The sequence below is a fragment of the Entelurus aequoreus genome, linkage group LG04, assembly GCF_033978785.1.
Source record: "Entelurus aequoreus isolate RoL-2023_Sb linkage group LG04, RoL_Eaeq_v1.1, whole genome shotgun sequence".
In the NCBI taxonomy this organism is placed as follows: domain Eukaryota; kingdom Metazoa; phylum Chordata; class Actinopteri; order Syngnathiformes; family Syngnathidae; genus Entelurus; species Entelurus aequoreus.
The window spans coordinates 40,386,730-40,401,099 of record NC_084734.1 but is presented as its reverse complement, the minus strand read 5'-3'; positions in this window follow the sequence as shown (position 1 = coordinate 40,401,099).

The following is a 14,370-nucleotide window of genomic DNA, read 5'->3' as shown; positions in this document are numbered from 1 at the left end:
AAAAAAAATCAATTGTGAGTCCCTAATTTCATTCATCATGTTTTTGTATTTTGCATTGTTTTCTTCATAGCACTATTACTATTCTTTATAAAATGTGTGTGTGTTCATATGTTTGGGTGTCCGGGACGGATTCATTGGATTCACATAATTTCTTGTGAGAAAAATTGTTTTGGTTTCCGTATAATTTGGTTTTCATGGGACCTTTTGGAATGTAACGAAAACCAAGTTAGCCCTGTAGTTAATTTAGCCACCTGATTTCAACAAGCATGCAAAAATCAAACTCAATTTAGCGACTTCTGATTCTTACTTGAAAAGTCACGTTCCTCATCCAAGCACTTTTCTGTGTGAATGCTGTTTCATCAAAGTACAAATAAAAATGTTTACAAATCAAAGTGTGCATTAACAGTTGAGTTTAGTCCAGTGGTTCTTAACCTGGGTTCGATCGGAGGTCAAAACACACCCGACTCATCGTGTAAATACAAACTTCTCCCTATCGGCGTATTACGGATACGGCAACAGCTGACTGATTTGCAGGTGTGTAATTTGTTGTGAATGTATGCACTGTGTTGGTTTTGTTGTTTGAACAAGGTGATGTTCATGCACGGTTCATTTTATGCACCAGTAAAAAAACATGGTAACACTTTAGTATGGGGAACATATTCACCATTAATTAGTTGCTTATTAACATGCAAATTAGTAACATAATGGCTCTTAATTCATCATTATTAAGTACTTATTAATGCCTTATTCGGCATGGCCTTATTATAACCCTAACTTTCTAACCCTGACCCTAACCAAATAACTCTAAATTAAATATTTGTTACTTAGAATATGTTCCCCATACTAAAGTGTTACCAAAAACATATAACACTTCTTTATTTTTCACTAAAGAAGGGTTCGGTGAATGCGCATATTAACTGGTGGGGTTCGGTACCTCCAACAAGGTTAAGAACCACTGATTTAGTCCCTACATACCTAGCAATGTACATTGAAGTGCATCGCGTTCATACAGTACGTGTTGATGCCTGATGGACACTTCTGTGGAAATAATTGTTAAAAATTTGCTATAACAAATATGAATATGTACGTAACCATTGAAACTATAATTTTTGTCTTTTAACATTTACACACACTGTCATGATATCCTATTGCAAGTTACTCCACTATTTCACCATTGATGTTTAGCTAGGCAAAACTAGCTGAAGACATGTGCACAGATGTTAGCATTACGGTCAAAAGTCAAACTGTAGTCTCAAAGTGGACTTACATGGTTTCAGACAATAAGCACTGATATACTATTCTGAAGCTTCAGCTTTCCTTTCTCTCTCTCTCTCTCACGCACACGCACACACACACACACACACGCACACACACACACACACACACACACACACGCACACACGCACACACACACACTCTTCTGATGAACATCCGGATTGTTCCGCCTCAGAAGGAATCAGTTGCATCATTTCTCCCAGGGCATTAGCACTGGGCGCTACAAGCCTTTTGCATTAACAATAAATTCATCATGCATGAGGATGGATGCCCCCTCCCCCCCTCGATAAAAGTAGGTAGAAGAGAGGGAATCGTGAGGTCATCGCGACACAGAGAAAGTTCATGGAGGATGTTGCCACTTTGGACCAAGTTTTACATACAATGTATACAGTATAGTAATATATTACAGCATAAAATAGCATTTGTTGCCTGGTCCTAAAATTTGAATTATATTAGGGATAATAAAGAAATATAATATTTCAAATCCTTCATAATTGTTATATAGTTCACATATGTGTGTTACTCCTTAGCTAGCAAGTATTCTTTAATTTTCTTTTATTATAGTTAGTTAAAATTCCTATTTTAGTCATGTCAGTCCTGTTACCCTAACACATTAACCCTGTAAAAAAGTCACATGGTCCACATGAAGTTGCATCATTCAGATTCTCTGCAGGAAGGCCAAAAGTAAGTATTTTCTGTTTATCTTTCAACTACAGTATGACTGGGGGGGGGGGGTTAAACTCTCAACACAGTCCTGATCCCTAAACAGTTATATGATGTTATTTGTTTATTTTTAAGATATTTTTCTTGAATCTCTATAATGTGATTAGTGTCAACATAAATTACGTGGTTATATTTCCTGTCTTTTTTAAGTCTCTGCTTCAAGTCTCACCCCTGTTACATTCAGTCCTGTTACTTAAATAAGTCATTTTTAGCCTAGGAACTTTGTACAAAATTAAGTTAAACTGACTGAGGTGGGCCAATATACATTTGGAGTGGTTCAATATTTGCTTTACCAGATTTAAAGTTATAAATAAAGACAGAAATGTAAATGTATTTGAGGGTTACAACAAACAAATGGCACAGATTCAGTGAAATGGCCCTGATATCATCTAAAGGCAAAGGTTACTTCAGCGATGTAAACCTTTGCGGTTAATTTCGTCAATATAAAATGCACCGCCGGGATGACATAAAGCAGAATAAAAGTAAATGTCAACATTGTGACTCGTTCCAGGAAGTTCGTTAAACTCATTTAAATTGTAGCCGCAATAAATCTCCACCGCTTTACTTTCTTTTATTGTTATTATTCTTATCATTATTATTGCGGCTGTTGTTGTTGTTGTTGCAAAGCAGCAGCCTTTGTTTTGCTATTATTATCCCAGCGCTGCTTCTTATAGATGAAATGCAGCAGATTCTCTCATTATTTAGATGTGCATTCCTGTGGAATCAATTCTCATAGACACATATAAATTATTGTTTAACGAGAAGCTGTATCCCATAAATTATTCAAAGCACCTGGGATTACAATATGAGATCAAATGATAGGAAAGAAAGAGCACTCTGCTGGAGGCGGCCCGCACACCAGCCATCCCATCGCCAGTTTGATGTTGCACACAATCTGCTTATGCAGGAATAATTGGGGGGTAACACACACCATGGTAACACACACCATGTGTTACGGGGGCCCCACCGTCGCCGCAGAGCGGTATTTGGCAAAGGGGTAATTGGGCTGCCGGACATGGTCAGCGATGTCATCCTTGACTTTTGCGACAGCTTTTATTTATTTATTTTTTGTATCGTGTGGGGCGGAACAATACAAAAATAATCATCACCTTATTTATTCTCTCCTGAAGGAATCCTTACAAGAGGGGATGGAAGTTTGGGAGGGTGTTTACAACCACACACACACACACACACACACACACACACACACACACACACCCACACACACACACACAAACACACACACACACACACGGAGAGGAGGAAAACAGTCGTAATTTTTTTCACGGCCACTTTCGCAGTCTGGGCCAATCCAAATGCGCAGCGGGTCTGGAAGACTCATGCAGCGGAATTTACGGCGTGTTACGGCGCCCTGAAGTGCCGTAAAAAAAGGACACTCGCGCAGATAAGCAGGAAGCCATTGTGTGGCATGTGACTGATGGAAGAGGAGGGGAGGCTTAGGAGTGGTGGGGGCCGCCTTCGATGGAGTCCTCGGTCATAAAGTAAATAATGTGCGTGTCACCAAAGCAGCGAGCAGATAGAGAGAGAAAAAGATGACAATGATCTGTTCTCATGGCACACCCAAGGGAGAGGGTGGGGGTGTGGGGGGGGGGGGACCGGGGGCCGCCATAGGCCCAGAGAAGGGGGGGAGGGGGGGGGGTAGGTTTTTGTGGTATGAAGGTTGGAAACTAATCCAACCTGACTAACTAACCCACAGATAGGTGAAGTGTAAAGAGGACTGAAGGTGGATTATGTCTATGTTTTTGTTTGTTTAAAAGCACCACAAATCAGATCATCATTTTTAGTGAAATGGTGAAAAAGATTACCTTTGGATTCGAATGACTGAAGAATGCAGGTTAACATTACCCTCAGGACCCCACGGTTTAGTGGTCGAACAACTTGGAATTCCACCTAAAAGTTCACATGCAGACTGAAAGTTGAGTTGAGTTGAGTTGAGTTGAGTTTGAGTTTATTTCGAACATGCAGGCTTACAACATGATACATCAAAATTTCCAGTTTCTCTTTTCAACATGTTCGAAAAGGAGTAGGAAGAAGCAGAGCTTATTTAATCCTACCCCTTTTCTTCACATAACAGTTGCAAAACTTTTTGTTCACTTCCTGTTCACAATTTTTTCACAATAAACTCCATAAGTAATCACAATAAAAATAAATAAATAAATAAATAATAGTAAGAATTTAATAATAATAATTGGTGAAGTAAGTCATATTTCATATGATGAGATAAGTAAGATTACTTTAAGAATGAATGAATGGATGGATGAAATAAATTGAGAATGTTTGTCATGGTTCTTCTTCTTTGTACTTTGTAAACACTTTAAGTTTGAAGAGTTTCTTGAAGTGGATCATATTAGTACATTGTTTGATTGCTTTGCTTAATCCATTCCATAATTTAATTCCACATACTGATATACTGAAGGTCTTAAGTGTTGTACGTGCAAACAAATGTTTTAAATTACGTTTTTCTCTAAGATTATATTTCTCCTCTTTTTTTGAGAAGAATTGTTGTATATTCTTGGGTAGCAGGTTATAGTTTGCTTTGTGCATAATTTTAGCTGTTTGCAAATTCACTATGTCGTGGAATTTCAGTATTTTTGATTCAATAAATAAAGGGTTTGTATGTTCTCTATATCCAACATTATGTATTATTCTAACTGATCTTTTTCGTAACACCGTTAATGAATGAAGTGTACTTTTGTAATTATTTCCCCATATTTCTACACAGTAGCTCAGATATGGTAACACTAGTGAGCAGTAGAGAATATGAAGGGATTTTTGGTCTAGAACATGTTTTGCTTTATTCATTATTGACGTATTTCTTGCAACTTCATGTTGCATATTTTTTACGTGAGATTTACAGTTCAATTCATCATCAATCATTATACCTAGAAATTTGGTTTCATTTACTCTTTCAATTTCTATTCCGTCTATTTGTATTTGTGTTTGACTTTCTCTTCTACTGTTACCAAATAGCATTATTTTAGCAGCACATTTTTTACTATCTATTGCATTGGTAATTTCTTCTGTAATTTCAATTAAAGCTATTGAAGTTGAAACATTAGCTCTGTATCCATATTGGTTCTCTTCGAGTATTCTATTTTTATTTATGAAACTTTCTAATCTGTTATTGAACAGTTTTTCAATGATTTTAGAAAATTGTGGAAGTAGAGAAACAGGTCTATAATTTGTAAATTGATGTTTATCTCCAGTCTTATAACAAGAACCCAGCATGGTTTCTTATGTTTAGCAACATGGCGTTTGTCAATCAAACAGTCCAATAGACATGGTTGAAATGCACTAATATATCATCATAGGAACTCTCCCTGAGAATTGTGCCTCGCAACAAGTGTTCAAGGAATCTAACATAGCATCTAGTGCCAAACATTATAGTGCATTCTGGGAATTGTAGAGTCAGGAGTGTCATAATACATATAATACAGTATATCGAACTTTTTACCAAAATTGACAAACCACGCCGCAGATCAGTTATTTATTTTTCATGCTGTATTTGACCATGTGGTAGATTGTATATTAAATTGCATTACTTTGTGGCAGCCATCTTATATCACAACACCAAGCCTTGCGATGCCTTCAACTATGATATCCGGCTTACGACATTCTTGTGGTTCTGATGCAAGTCACATGAAGAACATCTGGTGGACTTAAATGTAGGATGCACAGCCACACACATTGGCGAAAAGCTGAAGAAACTTTCTAAGACTACAAAAAGATGACCAACTCAGCGAACTATAACAAAAAAGGACTCTGCGATCTTGTAGGTTGATCGAGGCTACACGTCAAAATAGAGGAGATTTAAGGTAAATCACATTAAATAAGCACTACTCCGTTTGTAAAATATTGTACAGTAGTTGCCATTTATTTGGTAAACTGAAAGCTAACGCTAAACGTATCAAATTAATGGGTTTATGTTGTCGCAATGAAGACTGACATTTATTCTATTACAGCTGAAGGTCTCGCTTCATGATTTCATCGTTTACTGAGGGAACAACTTTCTGACTGTGTTAGATAATGTGGGCAAGCTTTTAGACGCTTGGAAATAAAGTATGTCACGCTTTGCATTGACTTTTTGTGTAAATCTCAGCACACGTTATGAACAATCTTGAATTTTTTAAAATTATTTAATTATTATTTTAATTTGACCAAATAATCAACGTAGAAATATATATTGTAACACATTGTCAGCCTGGTTTACAGAAACTAGCCCAGACTTTGAAGTCTTGAGATACAGTAGTACCCCATACGAGCTGTCGCTCTGATTTTTGTTACGCTTTAAGTTGCGAGCAGAATTATGAGTTAGAAGCCTCCCCTCTGCTAGTTGGCATAGCAAATTACACAGTGGACCCCGTATGATCCGCCCCAAAACATCCGGACTTCTTTGCTAGCATTAGTTTATTGCTAGAGATCGACATAACTTTGCTTTCCAACCATTTGAAACCATTAGCAGTGGTTAGGGCTGGGCGATATGGACAAAAAAGTATATCTCTATATATTTTTACTTGAACTCGATATTCGATATATTTCTCAATATATTTTCTGGTGAAAGTATACATATAAAGATATTAAATTTTGAGCAAGATTCACTGAAATTGAAGTGAATGACAACTGTACTGTAAAGGACTGTCACACACGTATGGTTCTGGTCAGCGCCAAGTAAGTGACTTGACTTAATTGTGCGGTTATAATATTCCTCACTTCAGCATACATTTTTGGCAGAATTTCTTGTGAGAAATAGGCCCGGCTTGTCAGTGGCACTTTTATTAACCCAGTTGGTCAAGATGGGTATTAACAGCACAGTAAATAAACTGTTTAAGTAACACAGAATTGCATAACATAAATAAAATAGAAAAATATTATTTCTACGTAAAATAAATAACATAGCTGGCAAATAATACAAAATGTATAAAACTCAGATAAAAAATACATTTGCTGGCAGGCACTTTTTAATTCCCAGTCGATGTAAAGGACTGTCACACACGTACGGTTCTGGTCAGCACCAAGTAAGTGACTTGACTTAATTGTGCGGCTATAATATTCCTCACTTCAGCAGACATTTTTGGCAGAATTTCTCGTGAGAAATAGGCAACTCGAGAACAGTTTTGATTTGAGCTTACATGGTAAACAACTCAAATGAATGTTTTATCCACATTTGTCCAAATGTGGCCAAGTAGACACATTGTGGGTTTTCTGGACATCGTCTACATTGCTAAAAGAAAAATCTAAAGAAGAGAATCCCTCTGCCATATTCCACTAGTTTTTTTAATATATAAATCGCCCGCTTGAATATTTCGTCTTCTATTCTACGACTCTCTCGTCAACATTTTGGATGTCTGTTGTGATTTTCCTTCCTGGTTCCATGACCTGCCCTATCTTGCCTCTGGTTGGCCTGTCCCTAATGTTTTGCCTTAATCTCAACTAATCGTGACTCATCATAGTATACAACCAACCAATCATGGACGTTCTTATACGTGCAAGCCCGTCTTGGAAGGAGGAAAGGGAGGGGTTTAGTAGCCCATGGAGTGTTGAGAGGGAGTGGGGAGCGGGGGAGAATCAAGGAACACAACAAATAAGCGGTGTTTGGTCATATAAACGTGACATAAATTATATCGTTATTACGATACTTTCTTAATTCATATCTTGTTTAAAAATATATCGATACATCTTACAAACTCGATATTTCGCTCAGCCCTAGCAGTGGTCCAGCTTCGACTGTGGTGTCCAGGTTGTCTGTCGCTCTGCTGCCCAGCATAGGCCAAACTCGTTTTATGGGAAGTCAGCAGCTCCCAGGGGTAATGACACTTCTAGCACATTGCCTGAAAAGTGTCCAGTCTTTTCCCACTACTCTAATAATGGGTGGAAGTAACTAGGAATATCCACTTTAACGCAATTACTCTCTGCTATGCGAAAGCCAAAGTTATGGACATTGTTAACGCTCTCCCAACCTTATTGACCAGTGTTTTCTCCTCGGTAACTTGGCTCAATCTCCATGTTGGATCAAAAGAGAGGGCAAGACGCCAATCAGAACAGACCAACAATGATTTTGAAGTCGTCTTCAGTCTGCTGGAAGAGGTAAATGCTGTACATTATTTTTACATTACTTCTTTAAACTACTGTAGTTGTTTGTAGTACATTCTATTGTATTATGTCTTCTTCTTTTTCTTCTAAAAGATAGCTTTTCTTTTTAAATGGTGTGTTACATGTTAAAATTAAGTTTTAGAATGTAACACAGAATAAATGGATTTCAATTAATTTCAATGGGCTACACTTATTTAAAGGCCTACTGAAACCCACTACTACCGACCACGCAGTCTGATAGTTTATATATCAATGATGAAATCTTAACATTGCAACACATGCCAATACGGCCGGGTTAACTTATAAAGTGCAATTTTAAATTTCCCGCTAAACTTCCGGTTGAAAACGTCTATGTATGATGACGTATGCGCGTGACGTCAATCGTTGAAACGGAAGTATTCGGCCCCATTGAATCCAATACAAAAACCTCTGTTTTCATCTCAAAATTCCACAGTATTCTGGACATCTGTGTTGGTGAATCTTTTGCAATTTGTTTAATGAACAATGAAGACTGCAAAGAAGAAAGTTGTAGGTGGGATCGGTGTATTAGCGGCGGACTACAGCAACACAACCAGGAGGACTTTGAGATGAATAGCAGACGCGCTAGCCGGTGACCTCACCTTGACTTCCTCAGTCTACGGGCCGCCGACCTCATCTATGATCGTCGCTCCGTCGATCGCTGGAACGCAGGTGAGCATGGGTGTTGATGAGCAGATGAGGGCTGGCGTAGGTGGATAGCTAATGTTTTTAGCTTAGCTCTGTAGAGGTCTCGTTGCTAAGTTAGCTTCAATGGCGTCGTTAGCAACAGCATTGTTAACCTTCGCCAGGCTGGAAAGCATTAACCGTGTATTTACATGTCCATGGTTTAATAGTATTGTTGATTTTCTGTCTATCCTTCCAGTCAGGGGTTTATTTCTTTTGTTTCTATCTGCATTTAAGCACGATGCTATCACGTTAGCTCCGTAGCTAAAGAGCTTCGCCGATGTATTGTCGTGGAGATAAAAGTCACTGTGAATGTCTATTTCGCGTTCTCGACTCTCATTTTCAAGAGGATATAGTATCCGAGGTGGTTTAAAATACAAATCCGTGATCCACAATAGAAAAAGGAGAAAGTGTGGAATCCAATGAACCCTTGTACCTAAGTTACGGAAAGAGCGAAAAAAGATACGTCCTGCACTACACTCTAGTCCTTCACTCTCACGTTCCTCATCCACGAATCTTTCATCCTCGCTCAAATTAATGGGGTAATCGTCGCTTTCTCGGTCCGAATCGCTCTGGCTGCATTGTAAACAATGGGGAAATGTGAGGAGCCTTTCAACCTGTGACGTCACGCTACTTCCGGTACAGGCAAGGCTTTTTTTATCAGCGACCAAAAGTTGCGAACTTTATCGTCGATATTCTCTACTAAATCCTTTCAGCAAAAATATGGCAATATCGCGAAATGATCAAGTATGACACATAGAATGGATCTGCTATCCCCATTTAAATAAAACAATTTCATTTCAGTAGGCCTTTAAGACAAGTGTTTGGTATTACAAGCTTGGTTTTAGAACCGATTGAGCTTACAAGTTGGGATACTACCATATTATTGTTAACGTGAGCCATATATTGCATATCGAATCGTGAAGGATCCAGACTTAGGGCCTGATTTACTAAGAGCCTAGTACCAGGCGCTAAAGAGCGTGTGCAATCTATAAAATGGTGTGTAATATTAGTGGTTTTGTTGCGTGTTATCTACTAACACTGTGTGTACAATTCAAAGGTGGTTCCTTATTTTTAAATGAGGATTTGCGTGTACCATACAGGGCATCACCACAGAGACACTCGATCTGGCGTTTTCAAAAATGTAGGGGGCATGTACCACTTTTTATGGGCATTTTAGACTTAGTCTAAATGTATTGAGAACGAAACCTACTTTTTTCAGCAGCCAAGGTGCGCTCATGGGAAAAAGGCTGGACTTATTATGGATGAAAAAAAATGCATACTTCCAAAAGTTTTTTATATATATATATATATACATATATATATACATATATATACATATATATATATATATATATATATATATATATATATATATATATATATACATACACACACAGTAGGGGCTGTGTTAATATATATTATAAGTGAAAATTGAACAGCATTAAAAAAAACACCAGCAAACACCCAAAACACATAAATAAATGTGTTTTAATCAGCCTCTTAAGTCACCCAACATGCAGCAATTGTATACATATAAATATATACAACGATAAAAGGATGTTGCTGAATAAATTTAAAGTTAAAGTACCAAAGATTGTCACACACACACTAGGTGTGGTGAGATTATTCTCTGCATTTGACCCATCACCCTCACCCCCTGGGAGGTGAGGGGAGCAGTGAGCAGCAGCGGTGGTCGCACCCGGGAATCATTTTTGGTGATTTGACCCCCAATTCCAACGCTTGATGCTGAGTGCCAAGCAGGGAGGTAATGGGTCCCATTTTTATAGTCTTTGGTATGACTCGGCCGGTGTCTGAACTCACGACCTACCAATCTCAGGGCGGACACTCTAACCACTAAGCAGCAATAGACACTATGTCTAATATTGTTTTGTTTCTGACAGACCCTGCAAATATGTTGACACACACGTATGACGAAGAATTCTCTGTTCATCATCTGTCTTTGCAGCGGTGGCACTGATTCTGAGGCCGTTTGCACATACTTTTTAGACGTGCAAAATAAAACCCTAAATAGTGCTCGCAAAATGGTGATGAGTGTTGATAAATCACATTGCACATTCTAAATAATTATATTTGTATCTTCTCCTCCCAATAATGTGGCCGATTTGATAAGCATATATTCTGCATATTAATGAAGACAAACACACAAAATGGATTGCAAGCCTTATTCTGCCAATTAACTAACGCAATCCACTTTGCACACGTTTAGTACATCAGCTTTGCGTTTGCTATCAAGTTTGCACGTTTTAGTACACGCAAATCTTTAGTAAGTCAGGCCCTTAGTTTTACTTGTAGAAAACAATTTATACATACGAGAAACAACTCCATTACTACTACTGTTATTGATATTTTTATAAGTTCAAGAATCAGTAAAAAGAGCAAAAACGTCTAAGAAAGAAACCATTAAACCGCGCTGTGAGTCCAGCTTTTGCGGCCTTGGTGGAGGTCTGCAATCCACTGAGTGTTCTTGTTCCACTTTGCAAGAAACTTCCAAAACATGAGCCGGAGGGGGAAGGGAGAAGGTATGAAAACGTCCCCAGTAAAATATTAAAACTTAGGCGAGGAAGTTGAAGAGAGGACAAGATGTGGCCAAAAAAAAAACAAGTCGGCGTTAAAAAAGATGTAAATTATTCTGTTTTACAAAGTGCAGCCAGTTTTAACAGGTGCTGCGATACCCACAACAGGACTACTTTTTTTTGCTTCACTTGCGACAGGGAAGCTCACCTCTCCTCACACACACACACACACACACACACACACACACACACACACACACACACACACACACACACACACACACACACACCACACAAAAGTTTTTTAAAAAAGGCAGCAGAGAGACGAGAGAACACAAGGAGGAAGATGAAGCGAGGACGGGCCATGGGGAGAGAGACAAACTGAAACAAAGATAGAGGAAGCGGGCGAGTGGGAGGGAAACAGGAAGAAGGAGATCACAGCGAAGGAGAAGAAGAGGAGCAAAAGATCATAAGAAGGAGAGAGACGCGGCATTTGCACACGAGAGGCAAAGATGGAGGAGAAGGAAGAGAGGGGAGGGGTTGGAGAGGCAGCTCGGGACCGTGGGGGACTGTCCCCATTCCAGCACCCCACGCTGAGGCGCTCCAATCCTCGACCGTGCCACTTCCCATCAGCCACGCGGGGCCAGCCTCGGCCCCCGTGACGAGTGGCGGCGCCATCTAAAGGCTGCATCCCTTCTGAATAAATTGACAGGAGAAGAAGTTTTGGGGTTTTTTTTTTTCTTTCAAGGGGGTTGGTGAAGGCGTGTTCCTTCCCCTCGCTTATTCATTTCAATTACAAGGGCCTTGTATCCCTGCAGGGGCCGGCCCGTGTCGTGTGATCCGGTGTAATGCAGCGGGCCGACACGGACGGGACACGCCGACGCAGGCATTATCTGCATATTATATGGAGCTGCTTACATTAGAGGCTACAGCGGCAGGGAGGAAAGGAGCGAGGGGCGTGGGGGGTTGGCTGATGTACTGGAGAAGTAGCGCACGCACACACACGCATGCACACGGACACACAAACACACGCACACTTGCACACAAATACATTTATGAGGGCAAACATGCAGAGAAAAAAATGCCGCAGCGTGTTATGAATACAAGCAGGACTGATCCAAGCAGGGAACTCAACTGGTTGCAACTACACACGCTTACACACTTGTACACACAATCTCAATGACCACTTTATTGGGTACACCTATCATCCTCTAATAAGATCCATTTACTGGAAGGCTGAAAGTCCAAATATGTATTCCGAATAGGGATGGAACAATACTTGGATACCGCGTTACTGCTGTTTTAAAATCTTATCAATGTTGCCTTGACGCATGACGGTATCAAACCAAAACTTAGCGAGTCTAGTTTTTTTCTGGCATTTTTGCTTTGGAGGGTCTGAAAATAAACTACTCCTACTCCAAGAATCCTTTGCACAGCGCGGGACCGTAATGTGGGGGCGTGCAAGGCCGTAAAGTGGGGAGAAAGAGGAAACAGGAAGTGAAGTATGTTTCTCTTCATAGTAGATAAGAAGCATTGTTTTTTACATTATCCTAATAACTGTTTGAGTTATCTTGCTAACAAACAGACAAATAAACCCTGGCGAAAACATAACGTCAGAAGTAGTACAGCGCGCCACGTTTGTCTTGAGTGTTCCAAGCCAGAACAGGGTCGGTCAAGGTACGCCGTGCCGAGGGAAATCACCTGCTACACACCGAAGCTACTTCACTGTTGGCGTTAACGCACTTTTTGTGTTTTTTACGCATTGAAATTAGAAAGGATGCGCATTTTCGAAAGTTTGCGTGTCTCTGGGATGCAGATTTTTTTTTTTAACGACCCTGCCTTCTCCACATTTTTATTGGTCATCTTCAAAGTAATAAACTTTCCGGTACAATTTCTTACATTTTGATTTGCCGAAAAGTTTATCAATCATAAATACTGCCTCAGTTTGCACTCGGACAACTTTACCGCGAGGGGCTGTCAAAAGAAAGACTTCATGGTAAACACTAAGGTGAGTGTAAAGTCAACATTTTTAACTTCATCCTGTGCCATGGCTCCAGTAAATGAGTTGTTTTAGTCTTTGTGAGTCCATGGAAACTTCACTTGTATCTCCTGCTGCATCGACATCATTCGAGGATGGAGACAGGCTAGCTGTTAGCTCCAAGCTAACCAGCACACGACCGGACTCCTCCACCTCAAAAACATAATTTGCAGGTCAACAAACGGGACAAATATGTGCCTTTTGAAGTGTTAATGTGTGAGGAGTGTTCAAAAGGAGTCTCTTGGAGAAGTGGCTGACAAGTTAGCAAGTGTTGCTCGTATCGCTGACAGTGACGTCATCACCGTCATTGTTTACTGAAGCAGAGATGCTGACTGTGCGTTATGATAAACACGCATGCATCGCCAGGCTCTGATTTTTATCCATAGACTTTTCAGATCACATTTTTTATTATCTATAGCAGGTGTGTCAAAACTGTGGCCCGGAGGCCATTTGCGGCCCGCAGCTAATGTTTTAAAGGCCCACGGCACTTTCTAAAAATACTATTAAAATAAACAAAAACGTAACAAAAGTGTAATAAAAAAGCTTACAGGTGAAATGTAATTTAGAAAAAGTTGCAATGTTGATTAATAAAACAAAGCAGTTTTTTTCCTTTGAAACTGTCATTGCTCAAAACATAATATTGAATCAAAATCAATGTTTTTATGAATTAATGACCTATCCAAGCCTTTGATTACTTCACATCAAATATTCCACTTTGAAAAATATTTTTTCTGTAAAATTGTGCATATTTTGTGTGTTTGCCATAAACAAAAACATAATTTGTTTTGACAAAAAGGGCAGAAAACAAACAAACAAAAAAACAACATCAAAAAAAGAAATGACAGATAGATCTGAAGTTGACTCCAGAGATTTAAAGTTAAATAATTAATATATGTATGCCCTGGCACACGATTATCATAATTTCCTGTTTGCTGTGAGTGACTGCTCGCTGTTGTGAAAAAAACTAAGTATTATCTTTCTATC